Source organism: Protopterus annectens, chromosome 11.part0 (assembly GCF_019279795.1).
Source record: "Protopterus annectens isolate FY-2018-M chromosome 11.part0, PAN1.0, whole genome shotgun sequence".
NCBI classification, from domain to species: domain Eukaryota; kingdom Metazoa; phylum Chordata; order Ceratodontiformes; family Protopteridae; genus Protopterus; species Protopterus annectens.
The window spans coordinates 1,305,479,459-1,305,490,057 of NC_056745.1; the positions used below are offsets into that span (position 1 = coordinate 1,305,479,459).

Consider the following 10,599-nt stretch of genomic DNA (forward strand, 5'->3'; position numbering starts at 1 on the left):
TTCCTCTTATCCCAATAATTTATTTTCAATACAAAGTGGCTTTTGAGAGACATTTATTAATAACAACACAATAAATAAAGGTACATTACCATGCACGCCTCCTTTGATAATAAAGCAACCTTTCAACAGAAGTCAGCAACACATACCTCTCAACTGTCCAGATTTCTGCAGAATGTTCAGATTTTTGCCTCATATTTTTGGTCTGTTCCCCATAAAATTTGTGGTTTTCTAGCAAATCGTAAAGGAATGAAGTCACTAAACAATGACATACATTTGAGTTTCAAATCCTGTTATTCTAGCAAAAACAATATTTAAAAATCTGTCCCTATATTTGGGCCTTTGTCTTCCATTATTTTAGGCTTTGTCCAGATTTCAAGTGCTAAGAAGTTGAGAGGTATGATGTCAGCGCATGACACCATTCACAGCCTAACGCAGTGCATCATTCATACTAGGTCTCTTAACTAATCCAGCACCCCTTGGTCAGCTTATGGCTGGGTAAACATGATTCACAACCAAAGAGCTCATAGAAGGAGAATTAGAATACATAATTAGAAAAAAATCATTCTGACATTAGCACTCATATCAATCTTATGGTATAGATAAGCAAAGGTAGAAGATATGTTTCTGCTTGATTTCTATCCAGTCTTGTCTGTGTGACACTGGGTAGACTGGAATTGCAGTAGTAAAGATGTACGATTTGACATTTCTACTGTAACATTATACTTTCGTGATTTTTGATGTGTGGAGCTGAATTGTAACAACTGCCTAAGTACAGCATTTTCCTCTGTATGCATACATGTTTACAGATCAATTTCCATACATATAAAAACATGCAGATAAATGTCTCTCAACAGTCACTATGCACTGAAAAGAAATTAGTGGAATAAGAGGACCCATCCAGCTTTTGAACAGTGGCTCTGACACTTAAAGCTAGAATAAAACCTGTCAACCAACAAGCTAGGAAGGTGCACATGGTAGCCATTTGGCACTATTTTATTGATGAGGTGAGCTTCTTGGACACAAATGAACATGCATGTCATCCTTTTAGTACAAGAAATCTGGACAAAGACAAACATAATGTGAGGACAAAGAACCAAAATAGGGACACATTTTAAATACTGCGCTTACAAACTTAGAAAGTAGCATAACAAGATTTGTGTTAATATGCATTTTCTGAAGGATATGAAGTCTGAAATACAAATGTTTGTTATAACGTAGTGACTTCAATCCACAGTGATTTGTCAGAAAACCACAAATATTATGAAGAACATAACAAAAATGTGAGGCAAAAATCTGGACATTCTGTGAAATCTAGACAGTTGAGAGGTATGCTTATGAAACAATATTGTGTTAAATTCACACAGTAAGCAAGTGGAGGTGGACAGAATCAAATACCATGGCCTGGACAACAGGAAGCAATTTTGTATTTGAACAGAGTCTTAACCACCTCCTTCTGTGATTTTTGATAAAAGAAGTTGACTTCTAAGAAGAGTTCAAGTGGGGTACTTTTAATACTCAAAATGTAAGTGTGTCTGCAGTTATTTTTGCATACATATAAAACACATGTATATAAGTGTGTACAACCAGAAATTGTGTAGTGGAAAGTAGTTTTCAGAAAAACAGGGCTTGTCCGGGATTTGAACCCGGAACCTCTCGCACCCAAAGCGAGAATCATACCCCTAGACCAACAAGCCAAACAATATTATCACCTCTAGTGCTGTTTCTCAAAGAATCATGCCATGACAGCCCCATGAGACAGCTGTAAGCAAAAAGTACTTTGATTACAGAGTAGGTTGGACTTGTCTGGTATGTGACACACTCATACAGCTGCAATAAAAATCTTTTCAACAGTTTATGCATGCCAGTGTTTTACAGTCATCTCAGCTTACAACTACTTAGCTTTACAGTTAAAATCAAAGTTGTGTCACATTAACATCAGTGAATTAGCATGTTACAACAGTGAAACAGAAGGGATTGTGCATGCAAGTAACTTAAAATATAAAGAAACTGTTACAGTTGGATTTTTTATATCATTAACTACAGTTTAGTACTGTTAAAAACTGGTGAACAGATGGCATAGCTGATAAAGAGTCACTATGGTATTTAGCGTGTACACTATGCAGAAAAAAATATCATTGTAATACACCTTCTGTATTACTGTTACAGCATGGCATTACAAAACAAACAAAGAATTACATACAGCGTGTATCAGATACCAAAAGCAGAAGAACCAATCCACTTGGATTATGACGTGCAATGCCACTCGTGACTCCTTGTGCAGGGAATCAATAGTAAACTGCAGTGCACAAGAACTCTTAATTAACAAGTAAGTATCTGCTGAATCTAATTATTTTTTGATCTCTAGCCCCTGTTAACACTTTGACATTTGTAAGGTTTAATGCTGTCAGCTGATAACCAGCTTCTAAAAGTATGATACGTACACTGAACACATACCGACAGCAGCTGCAGTCTGTGGTTACAGCCTTCATCTATCCTGTTAGTGTGCACTGTTGTAAGTTATGCTATATAAAACCATTCAGACTTTTTGTTTCTTAATCACAACAGCTAGATGTTTATAAAACGTTCATGAAAATTGATTTAATTCTTCTTTAATTTCCCTTTTTTGTTATGGGATCAAGTTAAATAAATACATTTTAGGCCACAGTAATTGTAGAGAACGTAAATGTGCTTTATACGTAATCCTTGGGATTGAAAAACATGCCTAGGTCAGTTGCCTGAGGGTCCCATGGATGTTTTTCATATTGGAATTCAGTCTAAAGTTAGTTATAAATGGACTAGTTGCAGTCTCACAGCCCAGGCCACAGCTAGTCCTGCAACTGCACAACAGAGAAAGAAATAAGGATGTGCCTAAGCATGCACACATGCACTACAGAGAGATATGGTGAGAAAGCTACAAGCTTAATTAACAGGCCTACAGAAATGTTTAAATCTACCTTTTGAAGGGGTGGAAATGGGTGTATACAAAGGTAGGAAATGGGGAGAGAGCAAGCAGAGGAACCTACAGAAGAAAACAGGAGGTAAGAATGGGATGGAAGGTATATTTTTTCCAAGGACAGGTGCCCTTTTGTTTTGTTTTTTTTGTTTTGACAAGGAAAGGTGGAGAATGATTTAAGATTCAGAAAAGGGATAGAAAGAGGGTGAAGATTAACAGGGACAGACAAAAAAACACCAAGCAGAGATGATGGAGAACTTCTGACACACTTTGGGGGACACCAGAATTATTGATATACAGACAAAGGGATGACAGTAGTGATAGGGAAGACTGGACAATAAAACTGGGGAGGGAGGTGACACAAGGAGGGGGAAAACTAGGATAGAGATAGGGTAAGTATATGTCTTCTATATCCAGACCACCTGAGCTAGACGCAGGAGGTCTGTCAACATCCTGACCACTCTTCCTGAATGGGCCCTGCCTAAAGTGATGAAGGCAGAGCCAGGGAGTTTTATAGCTCTGCAAGCTGTCCAAGGACCCTCCTAGGTGGCTAACATGACCATCCAGATGATGATCAATAAATTCTCCTATACCTACACCAATTCCCTGCAACAAACAGTGGCCCTTAGTAGTATTACTGGAGGGAACAACGGTGATACCTTTCCATGAGTGACTGCCAGTGACCTCAGGGGAGATAACCTGCCTGCCACCCACCACACCCAGTGAGGAGGTAGCCCTCAAACAAGAAGAAGTGGAGACAGAAAGAGTCTGGGACATGTGGTGGGGGTTACCTTGGCCACACCACTGGCACCACTATGACACTATTATAGTCAAGCAATATGCAAAGCAGTATTATATTATATTATATTATATATATATATATATATATATATATATATATATATATATATATATATATATATATATATATATATATATATATATATATATATATATATAACAAATATTAAATATATATAACAAATACAGTGGATATAAAAAGTGTACACGCCCCTGTTAAAATGCCAGGTTTTTATGATATAAAAAAATGAGACCACAATAAAAAATTTCAAAACTTTTCCCACCTTTAATGTGACCTATAACCTGTACAATTCAATTGAAAAACAAATCTGTTAGGGGAAAAAATAAAAAAAGTACAATAAGCTGGTTGCATAAGTGTGCATACCCTTAAACTAATACTTTGTTGCAGCACCTTTTGAATTAATTACAGCAGTCAGTCTTCTTGGGTAGGAGTCTATCAGCATGGCACATCTTGACTTGGCAATATTTGCCCACAAATCTGTTGGATTGCAAGGGCATCTCTTGTGCACAGCCCTCTTCAGGTCACTCCACAGATTTTCTAATGGATTTAGGTCTTGGCACTGGCTTCTGGTGCAGCCATTCTTTTGTTGATGTGGATGTATGCTTGGAGTCATTGTTGTGTTGAAAGGTGAAATTCCTCTTCATCTTCATCTTTCTGGTAGATGCCTAAAGGTTTTGGGCCAAAAGTATCTGGTATTTGGAACTGTTCATAATTCCCTCCACCTTGACTAAAGCCCCAGTTCCAGCTGAAGAAAAGCAACCCCAAAGCATGATACTGCCACCACCAAGCTTCACCGTGGGGATGGTGTCCTTTTGGTGATGCAAAGTGTTGTTTTTGTGCCAAACTTACCTTTTGGAATTGTGGCCAAAAAGTTCAACTTTGGTCTCATCAGACCATAACACATTTTTCCACATGCTTTTTGGAGAATTGATGTATTGTTTTGCAAATTTTAGCCGGGCCTGGATGTTTTTCTGTGTAAGAAAAGGCTTCCGTCTTGTAACCCTACCCCATAGCCCAGACATATGAAGAATATGGGATATTGTTGTCACCTGTAGTACACAACCAGTACTTGCCAGAAATTCCTGCAGCTCCTTCAGTGTTGCTGTAGGTTTCTTGGCAGCCTCCCTGACCAGTTTTCATCTTGTGTTTTTACCAATTTTGGAGGGACGTCCAGTTCTTTGCAACATCGGTGCTTTTTTGTTTTGGAGCTTTTCTCCCCGGGCCTCCGCTGAAAATGGACCTACGTCCAGTCGGACACTCCTGGTCAACAAATGTAAATAAATAAATAATCAGTGTTATCCCATATTTTCTCCACTTCTTGATGACTGTATTCACTGTGTTTTTTCGTTCACTTCTCCTGACTGATACCTTTCAACAATGAGAACCCTGTGATGCTTTGTAAGCTCTCTGCGAACCATGGCTTTTGCTGTAACAGGTAACTAACTGAGCAAATGTCAGGAAAGTCCTGCTAGGACAGCTGAACTTTATTTGGGGTTAATCAGAGTCCCTTTAATTGATGGCAGGTGTGTTACCCAAGAAGACTTGAATGCTGTAATTAAATCAAAAGGTGTTTCAACAAAGTATTAGTTTACGGGTGTGCACACTTATGCAACCAGATAATTGTATGTTTTTCATTTTTTATATTTTTCCCCTAACAGATTTGTTTGTTTTTCAATTGAATTGTACAGGTTATAGGTCACATTAAAGATGGGAAAAGTTTTGAAATGCTTTATTGTGGTCTCATTTTCTTATATCACAAACATTTTAACAGGGGTGTGTACACTTTTTATATCCACTATGTGCATATGTATATATAAATAAATAGTATCATCACTTATAGACAAACCCTCCCCCACTGTGTTGTATAGGCGACATATCAGTATAAAATGAAAATGTACTCAAGGACCTAGAAGATGGGCTGTTAACTCCCTCTCTTTTGACCATCATATGACAATAGTTGTCAGAATGTACTTTTATTTAGCACAGCTAATTCCCAAAGGAATATCAAGGCCTAAAGAGGTAATCCCTCCTTTATTCTCAACATTGATCAGACCAATTAACAAGGACAGTGCATTCTCCCAGGATGTATCACACTAAACATATTTAACAATTATAAATACCCAAAAGATTCCTAAAGATCAGAGGTCTAAAGTTTCTGCGCTACCAAGAGAGGCTGGAAGCTCAGCATCTTTTAGGGGAGATTTCTGTCTCCTTTTCCATACCCTTACAAACCAGTTGCCCTGGACCCACTGTATTTCCATAAGTCCATTATCTCCACCAATGCTACAAAAGACTGAAATCTTCACCAGCAGATAAATAAAACATGGTGGAGGAACAAGTTTATTACCCAGTGTCTTTTCTAATATCTTAAACAGTGTGATTTACTATCTTCATTCAAACATAACCTACATGATTGCATAGGAAGCCACAAATTTACTCTGGGATTGAATGGTATGGCCTCGTGGAGGAAGAGGATGAGTCATGAGGGAGGGTGATGACAATGCAGAAACTGTGCTAATATTTAGTGGTTAAGAAATATCTATGAAAATATATGTGACATGTCATAATGTCATATTATGAGATTCAAACTCTTGCCTTCATGCACTATACCTTGGCACTATGGTATGTGTGCAGGGCATTGGGAGGAGATGTATGAAGTGTATTCTTGTGAAGAAAACATGGTCACTGTAAACAGTTATATTTTTGTGGACCTCCTACAGAAAAGTGGTATACAGCAGCAGCACACATAAAAATTAAACATATCAATGCTAACATATGTATGCATGTATGATGAAAGCATTAACACCCACATCTGCAGCACTGAAGCAAGCGAATGTCACTATCCAGGGGATCAAACTCAACAAGTATTACTAGTCCAGAATTTAACAACAAGGTAATACTGCAACAAGCCCACCAAAAAACAAATCAGAATAAACAGCTTCTAAGAACTGCTTGTCAATCACAAACACAGAACCTTTAATTCCCACTACAAACATTGTCTCCTAAAAAAAAAATTGCTCCACTGTTACACTGTAAAGAAATAGAAGCACCGCCAACTAATCACCAATATAAAAGCACAAAAAAAAACACTTCCAAATGGAAATAAACTCCATAAACTCCGAAAAGTGAATAAAACTTTTTAAAAACACTTTTTTAATTATCACACACCAACAAAACCATAAAAGATTAAGCAGTTTTGCCCATCAAAACTAGACTTCCTCAGAATCTACAAAACTATATCACATCCGTTCTTTTGTACAGCATTTATTGAACATTAAAGCAGACAATTAAGAAACAATTAAAACCATCTTTGTAAAACGTCAGCTTAAAACCATACAACATCCTAAAATTACTGTTTTAACTCTCTCTAGACATTTTAGTGCTTGTAAGTTTAAGATAAATTCATACTAGGCTACCTGCCCTTGCAAGCCATTTTAAGCCTAGCCAATCACCTTAATCATTAGGCCACCCTCCCAACCCTTGCAAAGAAATATACTCATTAATTCCTGGGAACTGGGAAGCTTGCAATTCTAGTTGCCACTTCACCTCTTTCTCTTTTAATTTTACTTTATAATCACGACTTCTTATATCTAACAAAACCTGATCTAAAATTCCAAAACAAAACTTGTTAAAATTAGGGCAACATTTAAGAGTGTCCATACAATGCATTTGTGTTGAGTTTTTTCCCCCTATCTGACATAAATGTTCATAAATTCTCTTCCTTAAGGCTCTATCAGTACAAAAATAGGGGAAGTGGAGAAATTATGAAAACACCAGCCTTAGGTTCCATTGCAATGTACTGGAGCAGATTGGCAGAAAGCATGAAACTGTCACAAAAGTAAGATTAAATGCAGGCTGCACAAGTAGTGGCAGGGGAGAGAGAAACAGGAGTAAACAACAAACAGGAGGCAATCAGGGAAAACTGAAAGCAAAAAGGGTGGGTCCAAAATGAAACTGGGAAAAACAAGACAAGGTGACAAACACATTTAGTCATACTCAAGTCACAGGCCGAACGGTGACAAATCCAAGTCTACTGGGTAGGGGTAGAGGACAAACACAGGCAAAAGCCAAAGGACAGAAGGGCCACATTGACAGAGAAACACAAGAGAAGAGAAGAGAGCCATTCAAATGCAATGCAGAGGGGGAGAAGGGCATAAAAAATCAAAGAGAAAAGAAAGGAATGAATGAAAGCAGTAACTTGGAAAATGGCAGGGCTTTCCACCCAGTAAAAAGCAAAAAAAGTACACTGCAGAATGAGTAGGATGTAAGGGGATGTGGTACTGCTTAACAAGACCAAATTAAAGATAAACAAGGAAAGAGGACCAGGAGTCCACAGTACCCCATGGGAGGAACAAACAAGGGGGTAGTGGCAAAAGAGGAGTGGCCACCATTTTCAGAAAGAGATTACATGTAGTGATTGATGGGTTTCAGAAAAGTGCAGAGGGGAGCTTGATCATTTGTCAAGGAAGAGTAAGTGAAAGGAGCTGGACAACAGGGAACCTATATGCCCCAAACAAGGATACAAAAACTTTCCATTCTTCAAAGAGCCTGCTGTAAATCAGATAAAAAGGGATGGGATAGAAATTATTGGATGAGGACTTCAATGTAATACCAGATGCAAACAACGATAGACTCTTTGGCAGGAATGTACAGAATAAACAACAAAACAGACATAATGAATATGAAAGAAGGAGAGTGGAAGGATGTACAAACAGAAAGATACACTGAAAAGAGGGAGTACTCATTTGCTAAAAACTGCTCAGTTAGAGCCAGTAGAATGATAGTGTATTATGGAAAGAACAAACTGAAAATATGGTACAGTAGATAAAAATACAGGAGAGATACACATCAAACCATCTAGCAGTGATAATGACAATAATGTCAGAGTAGGAACAAAGAGGATTTGTTGGGATGGAGATGGATGAACCACAAGTGGAAATATCAGGAAAGGAAGTGCTAGTAAGACTAGAAGAAAGTTTGCACAGACTAATACAAGATGAGGCAGTATAGTACTGTGAAAGGCAGAAATTAATTTCTGGGCCCAATTAGAGTTTAGGGATAGAGAAGATCAAACAGGGAACACAGGCAGGGAAATTGTTTTTTTTTTTTTTAACTTCTAAAAGGCCTGTGATACAGTCAGATGATAATTTCTCTGGGAATGCTTCAAAGAAGACTGACAAACGTAATTTACAGTGATCCAGAAATATAGGAGTTTCTAAGCCTCTAAAAGGGGGACCAGATCAGGGTGTCCTCTCTTTCTCCAGGGCTATTCATGCTAGTCCTAGGCCAGCAGGTAATTGAAGTGAGGAAGTAGTAAGCACAATTGGAGGGAAGAACAGGAATACAGTCAGGGTCCCTAATGTATGCAGATGACTGCATGCTTATGTTGAACAATGTTAAGATGGACATACAGGAAAGGAAGCCTCTTTTTTGCAAGGTCTGAAATGGCCTCAGGGCTTCAATGCAACCATGAAAAGAAAGTGGTAGTCAAGATATGACAGGGAAACATAGAAGTGGGACATATTCTGGAGTGGGAATACCTCAAATATTTGGAAGTACACGGAGGGCACGGATCTATGTCAGATTATCGAAGTTCCACAACTTCAAAATTCATATAGCTGAGATCATATTATAGAACTTTCGGATCTTCAAACATTAAAAAAAATAAAATAAAAAAACAAAAAAAGTCTATTTTTAACTTTTTTTTCAGGAGGGAAAGCTGCCCTGCACCCGCCACACCACCTGCTAATTAAATATACCAACTCCAAGATCGCATTACATTGCAGAAAAGGGTAAATTTCCCATTCTACACTGTACCGCACTCTCCATTCAAAATGGTTGAAGTTTCAAAACTTCAATCATATGCTCCCGACCATATGACCTTCAAAGTTTTGAAACTTCGATAACCTGATAGGGACCCGTAGAGCATACACTAAATGATACATTAAAAAATAATTGTGAGAAAGGGAGAATGAAAATACAAGGGATAGGGAAGGCAGGGCACGAAGCATACAAAAAAATTATATAAAATAAACATGATTTGAATACTCATTCTACCAGTTACAGCATATGTACTAAGAAGCCAGCCAGCAGACCCAATAGAAACCAAACTACAAAATCAGAGAAGGACTTAGAAAGGTGGAAATTGAGAGGGAGACCAGTAACAAAAAATAATATAAGACTAAATAGGAAAAAGGGGCAGGAAATTCCCACACATGGCCATGCAGCCATTAGCATATAATCTACTTAGATAGACAGAGAGTAATGGAGATAATGGACAGACCAAATTGTAAGTGGACAGAGGCAAACAGGATGATGGAAAATGTAAACACATGAATGTGGAGGCACTAAAGAGATGAGATATCATGACATGTGGACAAGCAAAAGAAAGAGACATATGGGAGGAAAGAAATAGAAAAATGGAAGGAGAAGGGGATACACGGAGAGCAGGAGTTAACAAAGGAAAGGGCATGAGGGTAGGCAGTATTCAAAATCCTGAAGGAATTTATACAAGAAATTTGATGAGCACAAAATGAATGGTGGACATACAGCAGACTGGAATAGAGGAAGGAAGCTGAAACCAGGCAAAGAAAAGAAAGAACAGAAGACAAAGGAGAGCCCTGTGAGGAAATTAGAAAAAGCAGGGGAATGATAAAAAATGATTTATGAAGGGAAGGATGGGAAAAGGAATAAGGGTATCAGGCAAAGGAAGCTGAATGAAACACATAGGGTGGGAGATCATATATAATGAAAGCATTTCACAGATAGTATCTCACACCAAAAAATTATATATAAAATGTATAAGGAGAGAAAGATAACAGAC

General features: G+C 37.9%; 1 non-coding gene across 1 annotated transcript; it reads right to left on the minus strand.

Annotated features, from left to right (window-relative positions):
• Positions 1–1,622: 1,622 nt before the first annotated feature.
• On the minus strand, positions 1,623–1,694 carry TRNAP-UGG. Its single transcript has one exon. It is a non-coding gene; the product is annotated as a tRNA-Pro (tRNA).
• Between the last annotated feature and the right edge of the window lie 8,905 nt (positions 1,695–10,599).